The sequence below is a fragment of the Rattus norvegicus genome, chromosome 16, assembly GCF_021556685.1.
Source record: "Rattus norvegicus strain SHRSP/BbbUtx chromosome 16, alternate assembly SHRSP_T2T, whole genome shotgun sequence".
NCBI lineage: Eukaryota > Metazoa > Chordata > Mammalia > Rodentia > Muridae > Rattus > Rattus norvegicus.
In genome coordinates, this window is record NC_141549.1 from 23,468,581 (window position 1) to 23,493,263 (window position 24,683).

Here is a 24,683-nt window from a genome sequence, read left to right on the forward strand (position 1 = left end):
TAGTTTTTATCTTTGTGGCTGAGTTCCGTTTCGATATGCAACAGAACGATAGATTCTGTTTATACATCTGCTCTCTTAGACCCTGTCTTTTTGTTTGGCAAGTGAATCTGTTCCTGTTCAGAGGTATTAATGACTAACGATTGCTTTTACTTATTATTTTGATGTTGGTTTGCATGTCTTTCTCTTCTATTGATTTTGCTGTGTGATTATTAATTTCTTCTGTTTTGTTGAGTTCAGTTACTCTACTTGTCTTGGAGTTTTGCTTGTAGCATCCCTGGTAGGTATGGATTAGTAGAAAGATATAGTTTGTATTTGGTTTTGTCACAAAATATCTTTTTACTCCATGTATGTTGTTTGAAAATTTTGTTAAGTGTTGTAGTCTGGGCTGACAGTTGTAGTCTCTTAGGTTCTAGAAGACATCTCATTGGCACTTCTGGCTTTTAATTCTCTGTTGAGAAGTTCGGTATATTTCTGATTGGTTTGCCTTTATATGTAATATGTTACTTGCCTCTTTCTCCTTGCCGCTTTTTAATTTTCTCTCTTTTTTGGTGGATTTACTGTTTTGGTTATTATGTAGCTGGAGGATTTTCTTTTCTGGCACAATAAAGTACTATTTGTACTTTAAGCTTCTTGTGTGTAGATAGGCATCTTTTTCTTGAAGTTTGGGATGTTTTCTTCTATGATGTTGTTGAGGATATTTTCTGTGCCTTTAATCTGGGAAACTTCTTCCATTCCTATTTTTCATAGATTTGGTCCTAATTTCACATCCTGCTTGTCAGGCTGTGTCTTTTTAGTGGGGAAGATGAGTTCACTTATATTGAGAGATATTAATAGCCAATGAGTGTTAATTCCTACCATTCTCGTTTTGTGAAGAGATTATTATGTGTTGGGAACACTAATCAATTTGGTGTTCTGTGAGGTTCTTTTATGTTCATAAGCATTCTTTCTTTACGTTGTATAAATTATCTTCTATGATTTTGCTGAACATATGTTCTCATCCTTGGAGCTCGTACTCTCCACTTTTGTTCATGGCTATTATTCTTAGTAGGAAATTTCACAGTGTCTCAGACTACCTGAACATTTTGGGTCAGTCATTTTTTTAGGTAACCTTTTCTTTGGATGATGTATTAATTTCTTAAAGTATATATTCTATGCCTGAGATCATCTCTTCCAATTCTTTTATTGTGTTGGCTGTGCTTCTGTTCTTGTTCTCTTTTGTAGATTTTCCATCTCCAAGGTTCCATCAGTTTGTTTCCTTTATTTCTTTTTTTATCATTTGCAGGTATTGACATGTTTTATTCATTTTTCACCTGTTTGATTATATTTTCCTGTACATTTTAAGGGATTTATTAATTTCTCCTTTAAATTCCTCTATCATATCAATAAGATTGGTTTCAAAGTAATTTCATTGTGCTTTGATTGTGTTAGGATATCCAGGTCTTGCTGTAGTAGGATATCTGGGCTCAGGATGTGTCATGTTGATTTGGCTCTTGTTGAATGTATTCTCATGCTGGCCCTCAGCCAACTGTTTATCCCTGGGTGTTTTTCAGGTGCAGTGTCCTGAGGTGGGCTCTGGGTTTTTCTCTTTTTACGGGTGAAGTTGAGACATTGTCTCACTAAATTGTAGTTCTGTTTGTCTAAGGAATCACAGTGATCAATGTGTTTTTGCTTCCTCAGTGTTGGTATTCATGTTATGCACCACCAGACCCAATCTGTTATTCTTTCCAGAATCATTAGCCCAGAGTAAAAAGAATCACAGTTGATTATATTCATACTGGTAAGGATTGGGCTTCCTGTCATTCTGAGAGAGTTCAGTTAGGATCATCGCAATTGTTTACGGCTATTTATTTCTAGACATTAATGTTTGATAAATTGCTGTCATCCTTGATTTGAAATATATAGGGAATGGATTGGTTCTAAGTGAAGTAATTGGCTACAAATGAATATTTACTCTAGAATACTCTCTAGATTGCTCTTATAGACATTGATACTAATAATGAGTCTGATTATTCGTAATATTCTTCTATACTTGTAATAATACATTCTTTGTTTTTATTTTCAGAAGTATTTGTTTTTAACAATGAAAGGCCTTTGTCCCGGTAAGGTTTAACAATACATTAATACTAGAGAAATGCAAAGATAATAAGTAAATTATTTTGGGTATACTTTGAGACTTGTGTCTTACAGGTCCCACAATATTCTGAATATAATTTTAGGTTGAAAACTTGTTCGGTGTATTTCATAAGAAAATGAAAATTATACTCACCCACCATTTCCAAGAACAAACTATACAGTTTTTAAAAAGAGCCTGCTAGGATTAACTGTGCAAGTTAGTGTCTACTTAAGATTCTTTGGCTTTTCAAAGCCTTACTAAATACTTGTACACTAAGACCCACACTCATAGTTATCATTTCAGTCATTCATCTTGTCTGACATGTTACATAATTTGGAATGATTCTCAGTCAGTCATTACTAGAGGATGGCAACAATTTCTTTCCTCCTTTGGCACCAGCTATGAATGCAAAGGTGTAGCATATATCATAGATGTTGGAAGACACCCATGAGTTGCAGTCCATCCAATGACAGGCTGAGAGAATTTGAAGGTGGATGTTAAGAATTCTCTCTGTACATTTATTGGGTGTTATGGTTATTCTGAAGGGATGGATATGTACAGGATTTTGGGTGTCTAGATGAACAAACTATATCTTATCTTGGTGGGCGGTTTATGTCCTTATAAGTTAGTTATAAGTTAATTGTGCGAATGTATTGTTCATTAAGTAATTAACATATGACTCTGGTTGCTGGGCTACAGTTTGTTGAGTCATGACTTCACTGGGTTGTTGGGAGTGTGAGAAGAGTCTGTGACAGGAAGCCGTGCTAGGCTATAGAATGCTTGGGGCTAGCTTGACATTTGGCCACACTAGCATGGCCCACGGAACGTGATGTGGGTTTCAGGTTGGGAACAACCCTTTATGGAGACAGTGTGTGAAAATGGAGGACAGAGAAACATCTAGAGCATGTGATTCCACCTGGCATTGGAACTCGAGGGAATCATTCACCTTTTAATTATTCCACAAGTCCAATGTCTTCCTGAAAGTTCCACCCGTCAATTATCCATTCATATGATCTGCTTTCCACAGTAACAGATCCTTTGAATCTCAATAGGTTAGCTGAATGTATAGAACTAAATGACCATGTGACAATTATTTATCTCTGTATAAAAGGGGTTTTTGCCTTCCACATCAGTTGGACATGAACATACAGGTGAAGGCCCATCCATTCCTGTCCAGGATGCTAGGTTAGACACTGGTTTGGTAGAAAATTAAAAGGTGTATTTCAAGCTAATTCTGTGCTCATTAAGAGTAATTACCTCCACAAGAGAAGACAATTATGTTGTTCTCTTTATTTGGGCTCTACATCAGGAAAACATTTTATAAATACTATCAAATGACTTATTTCCTCCATGTTTAAAATTTCCTAAATCATACAAGCTAATGTCAAAAATCAAGATTCAAACTTTTCCATACTAAAACTGTTCAAAGACTCCTTGCAAAATATGCATTTTAACTTATACTTGGAAGTGCAAACAGTTTCACAGTCTCAATGCGCTTAGTCTTATTGTTCTTTTTTTCTGTTATTACCTTCTTATGTTCATAAAAACGCATAAATGGCACAGAAACAGGCATATTGTGACTTCAGGATTCATTCATGCATGAGTTAAGAAGGAGCAGCTTGAACATTACAAAAGCAGTGGTGGGTTTTGAAGAGTTCTAGCAGCAACAGAAATCTATTTGATGTTCGACAAGCAAACCACTTGGGTGATACCATCATAGATAGTGAAATATTCACAAAGTATCATGGGAAAAGGTGCTTTGTTGCATCAGGGGCAGAGACTGTTATGATTAATGTAGTCAGGGGACTAATTCCATTGCATCTACAGATTAAAAATATCACTTGGTATAGCTATGAGAGCAAAAGCTGGAAAGGTGTGTGTGTGTGTGTGTGTGTGTGTGTGTGTGTGTGTGTGTGTGTGTAACTGTGTAATGGTTTCATTTGTGTTGCTAAATTCCTTCCCTTTTTTCCACATGGGGAAAAGTTGAAAGGAAAGTATTCCCAGACTTGTAATGTAATATAAGTTAGGAAATCAAACAAGAAGTAATTCAATGCATTGGATTAATGTTTAATATGAATATTAACATAACATTCTTAAAATACCCCGCAGTCGAGTAAGATCACCAAGACAGCTAAAATCCATTCTGAAAACATCTATCCAGCATAATTCAGGTAAGATTAAGTGTAAGTCCTCTACTGATTCTACCCTTACTATAAAAAGAATAAGGAAATCAAATACGAATATATTTATATTCTTTGTTCACTTGCTGGCAACCATTTTTAGACTATAGATTTATTAAGGTATTGTTTCTAAGCAATGTCAAATTCAAATTATACCGTCTGACGTGTTAGCTTCTTCAAATTGAACTACTCATGCGTGTAGTGTCTTATGATACAAAAAATACACTATTCCATGATTTGTGTCTTCTCTAGACACATAGCAGTAAGTTGACTTTGTAATAAAATACATTTTTATTTCAGTTTTTATATATAATATATATATGATTAATGCTACGTATTATAGGTGTTAGTGTCTGTAAAATATGATAAGGTTAAAAAACAAACCAAAACAATATTCAATTACTTTCATTATGTTTTGGAGACTAAATGTTTTTAACATAATCTGGAATTTTTCCCTTCATAATATTTCAATCATACTTATTTGATAATTCATAGATTATCTTATAGTTATTTTTAGATGTCTTCCATTTAATGTAAATATCTTGATATTATAAATATCTGGCTCACTCAGGAACCCTTGGAGAAGTGAATAGTGTGTGAGATTTGTAGGTAGTGCTGGGGAATAAAAACTGATATTCTTAGCATTCAATGAAAGCGGCTTCCATATGGGCTACTCTGACAGCACCTTTTCCCTGTAGTCCTATTAATTAGCAAAAGATATAGTGCTACTTGATTTATATGCTGCAAGACAAAATTTCCAGTAAAAACAACATTGACACAGTAGATGGAAGGTTTAAAAACCACATCATTCTCCAGTACACAGCACTGAATGATCCCTTGATTGAGTCTGAATAAGATTAGATTCCAACAGTGGGAGAAGCACCACAGAATTTATCCTTTCAGCAACCTACACCACAGCATCTCTCATACCTACTGTGCCTTTGGAGAGAGCCAGCCAGAGAATAGTGTAGAGGAACCTAAATGACCCTCTTCACATAACCCTGAGGGAAACAGAATTATCATAATGTGGGTGTCTTTTTTAAAAATGTATTTCAGCACTGGAGTTTTGTTTGTGTTGTCGAGGACTGAAAGAGGCCCCACACATGCTGAGCATACGGTCCACCATAGAGACATTTTCTCAGCCCATTTGTTGATAGGACAAAAAACTTGCTCTGGTCATGGGCAATGCCAAGGGGTGTGCAGTGGAGTTTTACATACTGTAAAGGAAATGAACTAGGGTTGTTCATTCTCTGAAGCATGTTTCGAGGGCAGGCTTTATCCAGAGAGTGAAACTTGAGACACACTATGGTTTATATGTGGAAATATATTTTAAAAATGTTTTATGTGAGATTGCTGCTCTATCTGCAAGTTTCTTTCATGCTTCTCTCTCTGGAGTAATAATTCATGTTGCATAACTACTAAGGAAGTCTTTCCAGTTGCTCTTGCCATGGCCGGCAATGGAAGTTGATGTTGAACTTCTTTTTGATGGAAATGAGCTAGGGGTCAATGCTAGATCTGAGGGCCCTTAACATCTTCTTCAGAAGATCTCGACTACAGTAACACACTGATCTCTCAAGAGCTTTGTCACACTTGCAGCTGGAAATGTTTTGTAAAGTTCTTTGGGTCTCCTATACTTGACTGTCCTGCAATGACAGTCACCAGAGACTGTGCTTCCCGGTGGTAGCAATGAATGTTCCTCCACAGTGAAGGAAGTTCAAGTCGACCTTTGTAGCAGCCCCTTTCACTACTGTATGAGATGAGCATGCTCACTTAGAGCGCTGCAAACATCCCTAGTCCAGAGGCAAAAAGCAGCAGTGGCAACATGACGCTGTCCTTTTAACCCTTCACTATGGGACAACAATTCAGGCTAAGATGGTAATTTCTGTGTCTGATAGTGATCAGGATCATAGGTAATTTGCACAACAATTTTTATAAGTAGTAACTTTTGATGAAATTTTCTCTTTGTCTTTAAAATATACTAGGAAATGGGAAGGAAGGTTTTTGCATATATTTATTATTTACAAATAATTATTCACTTTAAAGGCTTTTCATAAATGGTGCCAAAAGATATAGGGTCACAAATATTAGCCTTTGCACTTATTGTCATGTTTCCTATAGTTGTTTAGTGACAAATTTTGCTTCCCTATTTAGAAGCTGGTATGCAACTTACAGGAAGATCACCGTGGTAAGAATGTGTGCATTGTACAATACATTAATCTGTAAAAAGTATAATGTTCAGAACATGACACTGTCTTTGCCTTTGTGTACAACGATTTCAGCTTCTTTATTTCTTCTATAATCACAAGCTAAACAATTATTTGTAGAGCAAACCATGTTCAAACTACTAGACCTATCTCCCACACAGCATGAGATATGGACAAACATCCTTAGGAAGGGAGATGATTCAGTGGATAAAGTGCTTGCCATGAGTCTGTGAGAATGGAAGTTTGGATTCTCAGAATCCACATGAAGTCTGATGATCTCACGTGCATCTGAATCCTGGGGCACGTACGATGAGGCAGGAGGTGATGACAGAGAATCCCCTGAAGTTTACTGGCTAGTTTGCCTGGGTTTCTTATTCAAGAAGAAGGGATTGAGCCACCTAACTGAGGTTGGAAGAATGTTGCATGCTGTTATTCTAAAGGCTCCCTGACAAGCCCTCCTTTGTTGTTCCTAGGTGTGTGAATGTGGATAATGTCAGCTCTACCTCCTCTGTGAAGGTAAAATGCTTCTTTGTGAAATTAATTTTCTTATGAATTTTGTTATAATTCAGCAATAGTGTAACTGGGATCAGTTTTATATGGAAAGATTGCTCAAGGGAGTCTACATTGTAGATGTGGAGATTTCTACAAACTGCAAGTGAGCAGTAAGTCCTTGTGGGTAGTGGTGGCCAATAAGAGAATGGACTCAAAATACATAGTGAGTGGAAGATTGAGCACAGTCCTTGTACAATAGAAGATGTCTGATGTTTGACAAGTATTGTTTGCAGAGATGAGTACACATTTGACTGATTTTAAAATGTGACTCTTACTAGACCATAATATTTCTTTTTTAAAAATTCTTTATTAGATATATTTCTTTACTTTTCCAATGTTTTTCCCCTTCCCGGTTTCCTGTCCATGAGCCCCCATCCCTTCCCCCTCACCCTCTCCCATACGGGTTTTCCTGGAGTGGAGAGATGGCTCAGTGGTTAAGAGCACTGACTGCTCTTCCAGAGGTCTTGATGAATCCAATTCCCAGCAACCACATGGTGTCTCACAACCATCTATAATGAGATCTGATGATCTCTCCTGGTGTGTCTGAAGACAGCTACAGTGTACTTATATATAATAAGTACTTCTTAGTAAGTCCAGACATTTCTATAATCCAGGAATCTCCTAAGTGACTTGACCCTCAGGAAAATGCATGCAATTTTTTTCATCTTTATTAACTTGGGTATTTCTTATTTAGATTTCGATTCTTATTCTGTTTTCGGGTTTCTGGCCAACATCTCCCTAAACCCTCCCCATCCCCCTAGCCCCTCCCTGTCGCCTTCTCTATGTGTGTTCCCCTCCCCATCCTCCCCCCATTACCGTCCTCCTCTGCTAAGTTGTAAGTAGGCATATTAGAAGATATTTTATATTTAATAATGAATTTTAATTTTCATGTGTCAATATCCTGTAATTCCTAAGTAATAAAGTTGATTTAAAAGCATGCATCCTAAAAGAAAAGAGTTAATTTCGGGACCAAATAAAAAGTTAACTGTCCCCTCTGCATTGCAGGGAGAATCAGGGAGAAAGATCCACATAAAACCTAAGAAGAGCCAGAACAGTTTTAGAAAATCTGGAGTTTATGTGTCTTCTCGGGTAGACCCAATTCTTGAAGTATGGGAAGAAAATACATCTGCAACGGTAATCCCCACTGATGTGAGAAGTAACCTATTTCCTTTTGTGAAGGGGAGTGATGGGTGTTTGTGCCTATGCCTTCCTAGTGCAAGTAGTGAACGAGTAGAGCAAGATCAGCCTTGAGCATTCCCTTCACACTCTCCATATCCTCACTCCTTGCCAGTCACTGCATTAGGCAGTGCTTCTCAACCTTCCTAATGCTGTGACCTTTAATACAGTTCCTCATGCTGTGGTGATTCCCAACCATACAACTGTTTTCTTGCTACTGCATCAGTGTCAGATTGATAATATCATCAACTGTAATGTCGTATTGGTATTTTCAGAAGGTCTTTGCCAACCTGTGTGAGACTGTTCTATGCCCTCCTCCAATAGGGTATGACAGACAGGTTGAGAATCACTGTCATAAAATGTAATAATAGTAAATTAGACTATGGAAACAGAAGAAAAAACAGAAAATGAGCATGTTTTTAACTCACTGAGGAGAACTCATAAAAATACAGAAACCAAATAGTACATGCTCCTGGAAATAGGTACAGTCAACATGAAAGCGACCACCATAGTTGTGTTTCATTTACTTTGGATTGACTGACTTTATGTGTGTGAATGTTTTGCGTGTATTCTGTCTGTATACCATGTGCGTGTGCTTCCCACAAAAATCAGAAGAGGTCATTTCATCCTTTGTTCTTGTTGTTCCAGAACTTTGTCAGCCAATATTATGTGTTTTACAAAGCAAAGCCAGGTGTCCTGGAGGAGCAATGAATGTTTTAAACTCCTCAGCCCCTTTTCCAGCACACAGATTTAATATGTTTGATAGGCAAAAAGATTAAAATTATCATCAGGGGAAATAAGAAGTCAGTCTTCTGATATTTCTTAACTTCCTGGACAGGACCTCAGCATTCTGGTTTTACCCACTGACTCCAAAGTACTTATAGGCAGGGTGCCCACAACATGTGGCTGGGTATGTTGGAGTACACAGTTAATTCACGAACTCATAAAGCAGGCAGGGTGGTCTCTGTCAGTTCAAGGACGTCCTGTTCTTAATTTATTTGGGGAGTAGGAGAATGTAAGTTGAATTGTGGGTATCAAAAGATAACTTGTATGAATGAATCTTTCCCTTCCTCTGTTTCCAGTCTCAGGTATCAAATTCAAGTTATCAGTCAGGCTTCCAAGTAGGTTTATCACATTTGTAGCATGATTTACACTTTGGTTAGCATTAACAGACAAACAGTAGATAAACTCTGCATGTGTGTGTGTGGGGCGGGGTTATTTAACATTAACACAAATGCTAAGCAGTGCATGGGAGGATCAGACAAAGAGATGGGAGTTCATGTGTTTGAACACTTGGCCACTGTTTGGGAGATTGTTTAACTTTTGGGGTCTGGCCTCGCTAGCAGAAGGTTTTCAGTGGTAGATTTTAATGGCTGTGACTACTTGTGGTACCAGTACTGTGTTATCTGCTTCCCGGTCTACCAGCCTGTGAGAACCAATAATGTACTGCCAAAAGTCAGGCCTCCCTGTTCCTTCCTTGAAATAAGTGACTGGTTTTCCCCATCAGATATTTTGTCACAGAAAGTACAGAAACAAATTCAAAAGTAACAGCCATCTTTCCTGTTTAAATCCCCTTTCAGAAGTTACAAAGCAAGCAGAAGGGTGTGTCTGCTGATCTTACACACACTACTTACTCCTTACTCCACTGCATACTGTCAACACGTAGCTAACTACCTTCCTCTAGACCTCTAATTTCATCATTAGGAAAGAGGAAGTTCAGATATAATTATTACACATAATGGAATCATTAGAAACTGTAAATTTATAGAAACCAAACTCAAATGCTCTTCGTTTATGCCTAGATCAATTTGGTTTCCAATTAACTACTACAGGTGATGAACCTGAGTAATTTTTATTCTAGGAAGAACTTAGCAAAGACATGGAACTCAGGTACTTTTTATTTTTATTTTTATTTTTTTTCTTTATTAACTTGAGTATTTCTTATTTACATTTCGATTGTATTTCCCTTTCCCGATTTCCAGGCCAACGTCCCCCTAGCCCCTCCCCCCTGTTCCCCTCCCCATCCTCCTCCCATTACCTCCCTCCCCCTAACAATCTTGTTCACTGGGAGTTCAGTCTTAGTAGGACTAAGGGCTTCCCCTTCCACTGGTGCTCTTACTAGGATATTCATTGCTACCTATGAGGTCGGAGCCCAGGGTCAGTCCATGTATAGTCTTTGGGTAGTGGCTTAGTCCCTGGAAGCTCTGGTTGCTTGGCCTTGTTGTTCATATGGGGTCTCAAGCCCCTTCATGCTCTTCCAGTCCATTCTCTGATTCCTTCAACGGGGGTCCCGTTCTCAGTTCAGTGGTTTCATGCTGGCATTCGCCTATGTATTTGCTGTATTCTGGCTGTGTCTCTCAGGAGAGATCTACATTCGGCCCCTGTCGGCCTGTACTTCTTTACTTCATCCATCTTGTCTAACTGGACTGCTGTATATGTGTGGGCCACTTGTGGGGCAGGCTCTGAATGGGTGTTCCTTCTGCATCTGTTTTAAACTTTGCCTCTCTATTCCCTGCCAAGGATATTCTTGTTCCCCTTTTAAAGAAGGAGTGAAGCATTCACATTTTGATCATCCATCTTGAGTTTCATTTGTTCTAGGCATCTAGGGTAATTCAAGCATTTGGGCTAATATCCACTTATCAATGAGTGCATGCCATGTGTGTTTTTCTGTGATTGGGTTACCTCACTCAGGATGATATTTTCCAGTTCCAACCATTTGCCTATGAATTTCATAAAGTCATTGTTTTTGATAGCTGAGTAATATTCCATTGTGTAGATGTACCACATTTTCTGTATCCATTCCTCTGTTGAAGGGCATCTGGGTTCTTTCCAGCTTCTGGCTATTATAAATAAGGCTGCTATGAACATAGTGGAGCACGTGTCTTTTTTATAAGTTGGGGCATCTTTTGGGTATATGCCCAAGAGAGGTATAGCTGGGTCCTCGGGTAGTTCAATGTCCAATTTTCTGAGGAGACTCCAGACTGATTTCCAGAATGGTTGTACCAGTCTGCAATCTCACCACATCCTCGCCAGCATTTGCTGTCACCTGAGTTTCTGATCTTAGCCATTCTCACCGGTGTGAGATGAAATCACAGGGTTGTTTTGATTTGCATTTCCCTTATGACTAAAAATGTTGAACATTTCTTTAGGTTTTTTCCCAGCCATTCAGCATTCCCCAGCTGTGAATTCTTTGTTTCGCTCTGAACCCCATTTTTTAGTAGGGTTATTTGTCTCCCTGCGGTCTAAATTCTTGAGTTCTTTGTCTATTTTGGATATAAGCCCTCTATCTGTTGTAGGATTGGTAAAGATCTTTTCCCAATCTGTTGGTTGCCGTTTTGTCCTAACAACAGTGTCCTTTGCCTTACAGAAGCTTTCCAGTTTTATGAGATCCTGTTTGTCCATTCTTGATCTTAGAGCATAAGCCATTGGTGTTTTGTTCAGGAAATTTTCTCCAGTGCCCATGTGTTCCAGATGCTTCCCCACTTTTTCTTCTATTGTTTGAGTGTATCTGGTTTGATGTGGAGGTCCTTGATCCACTTGGACTTAAGCTTTGTACAAGGTGATAAGCATGGATCGATCTGCATTCTTCTACATGTTGACCTTCTGTTGAACTGCACCATTTGCTGAAAATGCTATGTTTTTTTCTATTGGATGGTTTTGGCTCCTTTGTCAAAAATCAAGTGCCCATAGGTGTGTGGGTTCATTTCTGGGTCTTCAATTCTAGTCCGTTGGTCTATCTGTCTGTCTCTGTACCAATACCATGCAGTTTTTATCACTATTACTCTGCAATACTGCTTGAGTTCAGAGATAGTGATTCCCCCTGAAGTCCTTTTATTGTTGAGGATAGTTTTAGCTATCCTGGGTTTTTTGTTATTCCAGAGGAATTTGCAAATTGTTCTAACTCTGTGAAGAATTGGATTGATATTTTGATGGGGATTGCGTTGAATCTGTAGATCACTTTTGGTAAAATGGCCATTTTTACTATATTAATCCTGCCAATCCATGAGCATGGGAGATCTTTCCATCTTCTGAGGTCTTCTTCAATTTCTTTCTTCAGAGACTTGAAGTTCTTATTGTACAGATCTTTTACTTGCTTGGTTAAAGTCACACTGAGGTACTTTATATTCTTTGGGACTATTATGAAGGGTGTCGTTTCCCTAATTTCTTTCTCGGCTTGTTTCTCTTTTGTGTAGAGGAAGGCTACTGATTTATTTGAGTTAATTTTATACCCAGCCACTTTGCTGAAGTTTTTTATCAGGTGTAGTAGTTCTCTGGTGGAACTTTTGGGATGAACCATAGAATGTGAAGGAGAGAGAATATTACAAAATCGTTATTTCGAGGAGAAGCAGAGCAAAACATCAGAGGCCAAGAAACACATTTTGTCACTTCTTTTTATATATTTCCATCTTAAAAGGTACCATGAGTTTAGATCCCAAAGAGCAGAATAGTGGTAAGTTTAAACCTAAGCATGTCCACATTAAAGATTTTTAAAGACTCTGGGCCGTTTACTCATCCTGAAAGGAAGCAGACGTTACTGAATATCATTGAATGTAGTGCTAAATATCGACGGAATACAGAAATAGTTTGGGGACTATAAATCAAGGTCCTGACTTTATCAGAAGGGTGATGAAATGAATAAAATCAGTGAATTTTTAATCAAAAATAACAATGATAATTTTCCTTATAGGATGAAAAAACTAAAATGGAAAATTTCCATTCCGTGCCTTCTGAGGCTGCTGCTGATGTTGGACCTTCCACTTCTACTGCTGACAGCCTGGATGCTGCTGAGCCTGCGCAGAATAAGTCCACCAAGGAGGCTGCCAGTCTGACTGCAGTTGAGCCTGAGCCAACTAAGTCCACCATTGCCGCTGACAGTCTGACTGCAGTTGAGCCTGCGCCAAGTCCACCATTGCCACTGACAGTCTGACTGCAGTTGAGCCTGCGCAGACTAAGTCCCCCAAGGAGGCTGCCAGTCTGACTGCAGCTGAGCCTGCACTGACTAAGTCCACCAAGGATGCTGCCAGTCTGACTGCAGCTGAGCCTGCGCCGACTAAGTCCACCACTGCCGCTGACAGTCTGACTGCAGTTGAGCCTGTGCCGACTAAGTCCACCAATGCCGCTGACAGTCTGACTGCAGTTGAGCCTGTGCCGACTAAGTCCACCACTGCCGCTGCCAGTCTGACTGCAGCTGAGCTTGCGCTGACTAAGTCCACCAATTCCGCTGAAGGTCTGACTGCAGATGAGCCCGAGCTGTCCCATACAAATGCTGATGACAGTACTGTGTCAGGTGACTCAGGACCAGCTAGTCACATTGGATTGGATTATGTAGTTGATTTACCTCTTTACAAGGAGAGTACAAGGTACAAACCCCATGCTGACCCAGAGCCCACTCCTGGTTCCTGCACTTGTGATTCCCTTGACTCCATTCAAATGACTAACCTGACTCTTTTGATATCCCTTAGTGAAGAAGAAATATTTTATACTGCTTCTTCAGATGAGGAATCTTCTTTTATTCCTGACATAGAAGAAGGTCTGCCTGCTACTCAGGCACCTGTTGATAATTTTGATGCTTCTGCGTCAGCTGAACCAATAAACCACAGCATGAACCCTCTCAGGGTGGGTGGATATCTTCGGGCACCAGCGATAGCACACATCCCCTTTTTGCCTTTTTTATGGCTTGTATCCTCACTTTTCTCTGTCATAACATGGATGAAAATCCAAATTCAACATGCATGGCATGAAGAAAATGGCCAAGGAGCTCCCACTGACAAAAAAGTTGGATCAGATTAGTTAGACAAAAATAGTAGCTTAAAATAGATGAATTTTTTTCCCTTGAAACCTAGGTCTGTTTTGTTAATAAATTTCATGCTTCTATAGGGCTATTCATGAATAACCTAGAACCTGAAACTTTTTTTCAATTTATATATTTTTAGTAACATGATAAATCCAGTTTGGACAAATACAAGTGACATGTAAAACTGTTTTCTGATTGGTTGTTTTCTAGTCTAGAATGAGGAGATTATGGTCACTCCCAGTGAAGACCTTGTGTTTCCTGAATGACTAAGCAGGGGTAACTTCCTGTTAAATGTTATTGTCTATTTAATGCTGTCATTCTGAACTCTGACTTCTGAGGTTAGCATAGCCTTTGACCGCAACATTCCAAAAGAAGCAACTTCTGAGATTAAAAATAACAAGAGAAGCATCCACCTTCTCACTGTTTCTCACTACATTGATCCCGATGATAATGATACTGATGTTGTTGATGCTGGGCATGACAATATCACCAGTGATGTGCCTGATGATGCTGTTGATAATTCTTGTTTTTCTTCTAGTGGCTGCGGCTCCTGATCCCTAGACCCTTGATATTCCTCCAGGATCGATTGGAATGCCACAGCAGTCTGTGTGGGAGAATTGATCATATATATAAATTGTAGAGTTAAAGGTATAATGTGATAGTAGACTGAAGTAAAAATTTATTGTTTCACTGGAGACTCAGTTGTGCCATGTGATGCTTCCTAGAAAAAATGTTCAATTATTTTCAATTTTATTTTTTACTTGTTTACTTTACATCCTGCTCACTGCCCCCTCCCTGTCAGCCTCTCCCACAATCCTTCCCTTGTGCCCCGCCTCCTTCTCCTCTGAGAGGGTAGGGGCCACTTGGTTATCTTCCCACCCTGGAACATGAAGTCTCTGTGAGACTATGCCCTTCCTCTCCCACTGAGTCCAGACAAGGCCGTCTAGATAGAAGGACATATCCCGCACAGGGGCAACAGCTTTAAGGATAGTCCCTGCTGCAGTTTTTTTTGGGACTCACACGAAGATCGAGCTCCATATGTGCTACCTATGTGTGTGGAGGCTTAGGACCAGCCTCTGTATATTCTTTGGTTGGTGGATCAGTCTCTAAGAGCCCTAAGAGTCCAGGTCAATCGATTTTGTTAGTCTTCCTGTTGCGTTCTTATCCTCTGAGGGACTGCAATCCTTCTACTTTTTCTTCCATAAGAGTCTTCAAGATCCATCCAATTTTAGCTGTGGGTGTGTACATCTAAGTCAGCTGCTGGGTGCAACCTCTCCAGACAGCCTGTGCTAGACTCTGTCTGCTAGCATAACAGGGTATCATTCAGAGTCAGGGACTGTCGCTTGTTCAAGGGATCAGTTTCAAGTTGGGTGGGTTATTGGTTGGCTGTTCCCTCAGTCTCCCCTCCAGCCTTATTCCTTCATTTCCTGTAGACAGGAAAAAATTTGGATTTAAAGTTTTGTGGTTGGGTCGATGTTCCAGTTGCTCCACTGGGCTTCCTGCATAGCGAGAAGAGCCAGGATCCCCATGCTCTGTATCCCCAGTGTAGTGAGTCACAAGCTCCAGTGATTCTTGTTGCCTCCCCTACCTCAGTCTCTGTCTCTCTCTGAGGTCGCCTCCTCACTCACCACCCCTATCTGTTGCAGATTTCCATTCATTATCATAGTTCCCTCCCCCTCCCCACACTGGACCCTCAGTGACCCTATTCCTTCCTTTCTCCTTTCCCAACTGCTTCCCTTCATCCATATGCCTTCCATGACCCTTCCATATTCTCAATTATCCTTTCTTGTGCCCTTCTTTTGTTCAGTCTTCTTGGCTCTGTGGAGTGTAGCACTGGGCATCCTTTATTTTATAGGCTCCTTACTGAGAGGGGAGAGGTCATGCTTAGCTTCCTTTTCACTGAGCCCCACTGGATTGCATACCTACTTTAGGCTCCTAGGCATATGAGAGCTGCGTACCTGAAGACAGCAGCTCATAGGCCTTCTGTACAGAAAACAGAAACATTGAGTTAGTTTATCAATTCTTTTCCATGGTCTCCTTTAGAGCCCGTTATTGGGCACATGTTTTAGGTCAAGAAGTTAATACATTTTATTTTCTTTGTCTATCATTAAATTGATTAGATTTATATGTAGGAGTTTTTACTGCTGTGCGTTTTCTATGCAGTATGTGTGATAGAACCCAGTGCTGGTTCCCCTGGAACTGGATTTACAGATGGTTGGTTTTGAGTGGCCAGCGATGTGCTAGCAATTAAAACTGAGTGCTCTACAAACAAAACTAGAACTCTTAACTGCGTCTCCATCTCTCTAGGCCATATGTGTGTATGTATGGGTGTGTGTGTGTGTATGTATATGTATATGTATGTTAATATTATACAACATGGTAAATTTCACCATAAGATAAATTTTTATCATGAAACTTCAATAAATTTTCTAGTATAGTGCAAAAATTTTCACCAAGAGATATTTACACCAATATGACTTGTGCTTGCAGATGGGTCAAACAAAGACATTTTGAATTGGATCTATAACCCTGAACCCCAGTATAAACCTTGTGTACATCTTGTGTGTGCATTGATCCACATGTGAAGGATAGAGACTGATATTGTCTTCCTCTCTATTTCCTGTACCCCACTCACATGTGTAATTGTGTGGGTCAAAGGACAATGCCACTCTACAGTTCTGTTCCACCACATTGTGGGTTCTAGGGACTGAACTCAGGCCATCATCCCTCTGTATGGGTTCCACCCCTGGTCCCTCAGTTCTGGGGACATGTTCATTCACTCAAATCCTAGTGTCTTGGAGCACACTGATCTTCATCCTTGCATGAAAGCAAGTTTTGGGGATCCCCTTATTTCCACATCTGCAGTGAGGTTTTCAGGAAACGTGTTTTACCAAACACCTCAGGCTCTAATCCTTATTTCCTATTGTTAGGCTGTACTAGGTTATGAAGGAGAACCATAGCACAGTAGTAGATATTCCATAATCCACATGCTTCTTGATAATTTTGTAGATCTAAAGGCCTTTAGTCTTTAAGTTACAGTTTCATATAAATAATAAATTCTGAATTAGAATTCCAAGATCTTCCTCTTTATTGAATATTTTCTTTAAATACACTGACTTGTCCTACTCTAGTTTTTCATTCTGTCAGTCCATTTACTCCCCACATGTAACTTAGATGTGTACTGAGTACAATACACATTCTACTATCTCTCAAAATCGTCCCATTCTTAACCTTTTGTTTCTGTGCCCAGTCTCAGAGCCTGTAAATCATTCATAGGTAATGTCAACAGCCTGTGAATCAACCCCAAGAAACACATACCAACTCTGTCACTTCTCTAAAGGACAAGCCTACAGTCTGTCAGTCATTCATAAGAAATGACTACACCCTGACCATCATTCATAAGAAACACCCAACGCGAATCACTATCCCTGAACTCAAGCAGTATATCCTCCATTGTTGGTGGGATTGCAGACTGGTACAACCATTGAAACTGTTTTTTATTCATTTGTTCCCTTTTTTTGAAACGAGTTAAAACCAAATCAAGGTGTGAATGACTGGCAGATAAAGTTTTTACCATTTTTTCTTTTGAACATGAAACATAAAACATTTAAACAACAAGAAACAAAAACCACAGACATAAACTGACAGACATGGACAGCTTGGTGCACCAGACAATAGACATAGAGGGGAAAAACTAGATGGTGTCCCACCGAAGGGACTCAGATATCCTACCTATGGAACCCAGAACCAGAAAGAAGCATTTCTCCAATAGGAGCCAGCAGAGAGGCAGGACATCTCCTGCCTTTCTTCTGTTACTAGGAGAGCTCTGTAAGTTTTTCTCTTTCTCCAAAGCATCCATGGAGAGTCTGGGAGGACTCTTTTTCCCAAACCCATTCTCTCTCATGTCTAGGGTGTAAACTATCTCTAATCAGGTCCAAAGACTAAAACATAACTCTAAAAGAACGCATACATAAAAACAATTTACCATTACCTTGTCCCTTTTTTATTACAAGTTTTACTCAAGCTAGTCCAAATCATCGAGGCCTTTTCTAGCCCATCTTACCCCAATACATCCCTGTTTCTGCGCTGGCTTCCTCACCTTGAAACTCTTCTTATGCTGACTTGGCCTGAGCTGTGCTGTTGCCCACGCACAGCCTGCAGCTTGCTTGTTAGCAGGCCTGCACACTTGTCACCCTCAGCCACACACTGTTTAAAATTAACCAGGGACATTTTTCATCAATAAAACAAAAGAATTTAGGACAGACCGGATAAACAGTTCTCTGCACCCAAATCCCGTGGGAGGGAGAGCTAAACCTTCAGAGAGGCAGACACGCCTGGGAAATCAGAAGAGACTGCACTCTGCACACATCTCTGACGCCAGAGGAAAACACCAAAGGCCATCTGGAGCCCTGGTGCACTGAGGCTCCCGGAAACGGCGGCGCAGATCTTCCTGGTTGCTGCCACCGCGGAGAGCTCGTAGGCAGCACCCCACGAGCAAACTTGAGCCTCGGGACCACAGGTAAGACCAACTTTTCTGCTGCAAGTGACCTGCCTGGTGAACTCCAGACACAGGCCCACAGGAACAGTTGAAGGCCTGTAGATAGGAAAAACTACACGCCTGAAAGCAGAACACTCTGTCCCCATAACTGGCTGAAAGAAAACAGGAAAACAGGTCTACAGCACTCCTGACACACAGGCTTATAGGACAGTCCAGCCACTGTCAGAAATAGCAGAACAAAGTAACACTAGAGATAATCTGATGGCGAGAGGCAAGCGCAGGAACCCAAGCAACAGAAACCAAGACTACATGGCATCATCGGAGCCCAATTCTCCCACCAAAATAAACATGGAATATCCAAACACACCAGAAAAGCAAGATCTAGTTTCAAAATCATATTTGATCAGGATGCTGGAGGACTTCAAGAAAGACGTGAAGAACTCCCTTAGAGAACAAGTAGAAGCCTACAGACAGGAATCGCAAAAATCCCTGAAAGAATTCCAGGAAATCATAAATAAACAAGTAGAAGCCCATAGAGAGGAGTCACAAAAATCCCTGAAAGAAATCTAGGAAATCATAAATAAACAAGTAGAAGCCCATAGAGAGGAGTCACAAAAATCCCTGAAAGAATTCCAGGAAAACACAAACAGTTGAAGGAATTAAAAATGGAAATAGAAGCAATCAAGAAAGAACACATGGAAACAACCCTGGATATAGAAAACCAAAAGAAGAGACAAGGAGCTGTAGATACGAGCTTCACCAACAGAATACAAGAGATGGAAGAGAGAATCTCAGGAGCAGATGATTCCATAGAAATCATTGACTCAACTGTCAAAGATAATGTAAAGTGGAAAAAGCTACTGGTCACAAAACATATAGGAAATCCAGGACTCAATGAGAAGATCACACCTAAGGATAATAGGTGTAGCAGAGAGTGAAGACTGCCAGCTCAAAGGACCAGTAAATATCTTCAACAAAATCATAGACAAAAACTTCCCTAACCTAAAGAAAGCGATACCTATAGGCACACAAGAAGCCTACAGAACTCCAAATAGATTGGACCAGAAACGAAACACCTCCCGTCACATAATAGTCAAAACACCAAATGCACAAAATAAAGAAAGAATATTAAAAGCAGTAAGGGAAAAAGGTCAAGTAACATATAAAGGCAGACCTATCAGAATTACACCAGACTTTCCGCCAGAAACTATGAAAGCCAGAAGATCCTGGACAGATGTCATACAGACCCTAAGAGAACACAAATGCCAGCTCAGGTTACTGTATCCTGCAAAACTCTCAATTAACATAGATGGAGAAACCAAGATAATCCATGACAAAACCAAATTTACACAATATCTTTCTACAAATCCAGCACTACAAAGGATAATAAATGGTAAAGCCCAACATAAGGAGTCAAGCTATACCCTAGAAGAAGCAAGAAACTAATTGTCTTGGCAACAAAACAAAGAGAAGAAAAGTACACAAACATAACCTCACATCCAAATATGAATATAACAGGAAGCAATAATCACTATTCCTTAATATCTCTCAACATCAATGGCCTCAACTCCCCAATAAAAAGACATAGATTAATAAACTGGATATGCAATGAGGACCCTGCATTCTGCTGCCTACAGGAAACACACCTCAGAGACAAAGACAGACACTACCTCAGAGTGAAAGGCTGGAAAACAAATTTCTAAGCAAATAGTCAGAAGAAGCAAGCTGGAGTAGCCATTCTAATATCAAATAAAATCAATTTTCAACTAAAATTTATCAAAAAAGATAAGGAAGGACACTTCATATTCATCAAAGGAAAAATCCACCAAGATGAACTCTCAATCCTAAATATCTATGCCCCAAATACCAGGGCACCTACATACGTAAAAGAAACATTACTAAAGCTCAAAACACACATTGCACCTCACACAATAATAGTAGGACACCCCACTGTCATCAATGGACAGATCATGGAAACAGAAATTAAACAGAGACGTAGAAAGACTAAGAGAAGTCATGAGCCAAATGGACTTAACAGATATTTATAGAACATTCTAACCTAAAGCAAAAGGATATACCTTCTTCTCAGCTCCTCATGGTACTTTCTCCAAAATTGACCATACAATTAGTCAAAAAACGGGACTCAATAGGTACAGAAAGATAGAAATAATCCCATGCGTGCTATCAGACCACCATGGCCTAACACTGGTCTTCAATAACAATAAGGGAAGAATGCCCACATATACGTGGAAATTGAACAATGCTCTACTCAATGATAACCTGGTAAAGGAAGAAATAAAGAAAGAAATTAAAGACTTCTGAGAATTTACTGAAAATGAAGGTACAACATACCCAAACTTATGGGACACAATGAAAGCTGTGCTAAGAGGAAAACTCATAACGCTGAGTGCCTGCAGAAAGAAACAGGAAAGAGCATATGTCAGCAGCTTGACAGCACACCTAAAAGGTCTAGAACAAAAAGAAGCAAACACACCCAGGAGGAGTAGAAGCCAGGAAATAATCAAACTGAGAGCTGAAATCAACCAGGTAGAAACAAAAAGGACCATAGAAAGAATCAACAGAACCAGAAGTTGGTTCTTTCAGAAAACCAACAAGATAGATAAACCCTTAGCCAGACTAATGAGAGGACACAGAGAGTGTATCCAAATTAACAAAATCAGAAATGAAAAGGGAGACATAACTACAGATTCAGAGGAAATTCAAAAAATCATCAGATCTTACTAAAAAAGCCTATGTTCAACGAAACTTGAAAATCTGCAGGAAATGGACAATTTCCTAGACATATACCAGGTACCAAAGTTAAATCAGGAACAGATAAAGCAGTTAAACAACCCCATAACTCCTAAGAAACTAGAAGCAGTCATTAAAGGTCTCCCAACGAAAAAGAGACCAGGTCCAGATGGGTTTAGTCCAGAATTCTATCAGACCTTCATAGAAGACCTCGTACCAATATTATCCAAACTATTCCACAAAATTGAAACAGATGGAGCACTACCAAATTCCTTCTTTGAAGCCACAATTACTCTTACACCTAAACCACACAAAGACCCAACAAATAAAGAGAACTTCAGACCAATTTCCCTTATGAATATAGACACAAAAATACTCAATAAAATTCTGGCAAACGGAATCCAAGAGCACATCAAAACAATAATCCACCATGATCAAGTAGGCTTCATCCCAGGCATGCAGGGATGGTTTAATATACGGAAAACCATCAATGTGATCCATTATATAAACAAACTGAAAGAACAGAACCACATGATCATTTCATTAGATGCTGAGAAAGCATTTGACAAAATTCAACACCCCTTCAGGATAAAAGTCTGGGAAAGAATAGGAATTCAAGGCCTATACCTAAAAATAGTAAAAGCCATATACAGCAAACCAGTTGTTAACATTAAATTAAATGGAGAGAAATTTAAAGCAATCCCACTAAAATCAGGGACTAGACAAAGCTGCCACTCTCTCCCTACTTATTCAATATAGTTCTTGAAGTTCTAGCCAGAGCAATCAGACAACAAAAGGAGGTCAAGTGGATACAGATGGGAAAAGAAGAAGTCAAAATATCACTATTTGCAGATGATATGATAGTATATTTAAGTGATCCCAAAATTCCACCAGAGAACTACTAAAGCTGATAAACAACTTCAGCAATGTGGCTGGGTATAAAATTAACTCAAATAAATCAGTAGCCTTCCTCTACACAAAAGAGAAACAAGACGAGAAAGAAATTAGGGAAATGACACCCTTCATAATAGACCCAAATAATATAAAGTACCTCGGTGTGACTTTAACCAAGCAAGGAAAAGATTTGTACAATAAGAACTTCAAGACTCTGAAGAAAGAAATTGAAGAAGACCTCAGAAGATGGAAAGATCTCCCATGCTCATGGATTGGCAGGATTAATATAGTGAAAATGGCCATTTTACCAAAAGCGGTCTACAGATTCAATGCAATCCCCATCAAAATACCAATCCAATTCTTCAAAGAGTTAGACAGAACAATTTACAAATTCATCTGGAATAACAAAAAACCCAGGATAGCTAAAACTATCCTCAACAATAAAAGGACATCAGGGGGAATCACTATCCCTGAACTCAAGCAGTATTACAGAGCAATAGTGATAAAAACTGCATGGTATTGGTACAGAGACAGACAGATAGACCAATGGAACAGAATTGAAGACCCAGAAATGAACCCACACACCTATGGGCACTTGATTTTTGACAAAGGAACCAAAACCATCCAATGGAAAAAAGATAGCATTTTAAGCAAATGGTGGTGGTTCAACTGGAGGTCAACATGTAGGAGAATACAGATCGATCCATGCTTATCACCATGTACAGAGTTTAAGTCCAAGTGGATCAAGGACCTCCACATCAAACCAGACACACTCAAACTAATAGAAGAAAAACTAGGGAAGCATCTGGAACACATGGGCACTGGAAAAAAATTCCTGAACAAAACACCAATGGCTTATGCTCTAAGATCAAGAATGGACAAATGGGATCTCATAAAACTGCAAAGCTTCTGTAAGGCAAAGGACACTGTGGTTAGGGCAAAATGGCAACCAAGAGATTGGGAAAAGATCTTTACCAATCCTACAACAGATAGAGGCCTTATATCCAAAATAGACAAAGAACTCAAGAAGGTAGACCGCAGGGAGACAAATAACCCTATTAAAAATGGGGTTCAGAGCTAAACAAAGAATTCACAGCTGAGGAATGCCGAATGGCTGAGAAACAACTAAAGAAATGTTCAACATCTTTAGTCATAAGGGAAATGCAAATCAAAACAACCCTGAGATTTCACCTCACACTAGTCAGAATGGCTAATATCAAAAACTCAGGTGACAGGAAATGCTGGCGAGGATGTGGAGGGGGAACACTCCTCCATTGTTGGTGGGATTGCAGACTGGTACAACCATTCTGGAAATCAGTTTGGAGGTTCCTCAGAAAATTGGACATTGAACTGCCTGAGGATCCAGCTATACCTCTCTTGGGCATATACGCACAAGATGCCCCAATATATAAAAAAGACATGTGCTCCACTATGTTCATCGTAGCCTTATGTATAATAGCCAGAAGCTGGAAAGAACCCAGATGCCCTTCAACAGAGGAATGGATACAGAAAATATTGTACATCTACACAATGGAATATTACTCACCTATCAAAAACAATGACTTTATGAAATTCGTAGGCAAATGGATGGAATTGGAAAATATCATCCTGAGTGAGGTAACACAATCACAGAAAAACACACATGGCATGCACTCATTGATAAGTGGCTATTAGACCAAATGCTTGAATTACCCTAGATGCCTAGAACAAATGAAACTCAAGACGGATGATCAAAATGTGAATGCTTCACTCCTTCTTTAAAAGGGGAACAAGAATGTCCTTGGCAGGGAATAGAGAGGCAAAGTTTAAAACAGAGGCAAAAGGAACACCCATTCAGAGCCAGCCCCACATGTGGCCCACACATATACAGCCATCTAGTTAGACAAGATGGATGAAGTAAAGAAGTGCAGGCCGACAGGAGTCAGATGTAGATCTCTCGTGAGAGACACAGCCAGAATACAGCAAACACAGAGGCGCATGCCAGCAGCAAACCACTGAATTGAGAATAGGACCCCCGTTGAAGGAATCAGAAAAAGAACTGGAAGAGCTTGAAGGGGCTCGAGACCCCATATGTACAACAATGCCAAGCAACCAGAACTTCCAGGGACTAAGCCACTACCTAAAGACTATACATGGACTGACCCTGGACTCTGACCTCATAGGTAGCAATAAATATCCTAGTAAGAGCACCAGTGGAAGGGGAAGCCTTAGGTCCTGCTAAGACTGAACCCCCAGTGAACTATATTGTTGGCGGGAGGGCGACAAGGGGAGGAGGATGGGGAGGGGATTGCCCATAAAGAAGGGGAGTGGGAGGGGGATGTTTGCCCGGAAACCGGGAAAGGGAATAACGCTGGAAATGTATACAAGAAATACTCAAGTTAATTAAAAAAAAAAGAACTTGATTAAATCCTTTTTCTTCACTCTTAATCCTCTCTCCCTGAGTGAGTGCTTGATCTCTCCTATGAAACAAGCCTCCTTAGACTGTACCTTCCCCACGGCGATGGGACGACACTTATTCGAC

General features: G+C 39.7%; 1 pseudogene across 1 annotated transcript; it reads left to right on the forward strand.

Annotated features, from left to right (window-relative positions):
* The first annotated feature begins 1,657 nt into the window (after positions 1–1,657).
* On the forward strand, positions 1,658–14,714 carry LOC148000473 (uncharacterized; annotated as a pseudogene). Its single transcript, XR_015640531.1, has 8 exons — positions 1,658–1,682; positions 2,063–2,099; positions 4,223–4,284; positions 6,445–6,478; positions 6,971–7,013; positions 8,055–8,183; positions 12,913–13,585; positions 13,688–14,714. The product of XR_015640531.1 is annotated as an uncharacterized LOC148000473 (transcript).
* The last annotated feature ends 9,969 nt before the right edge of the window (positions 14,715–24,683 follow it).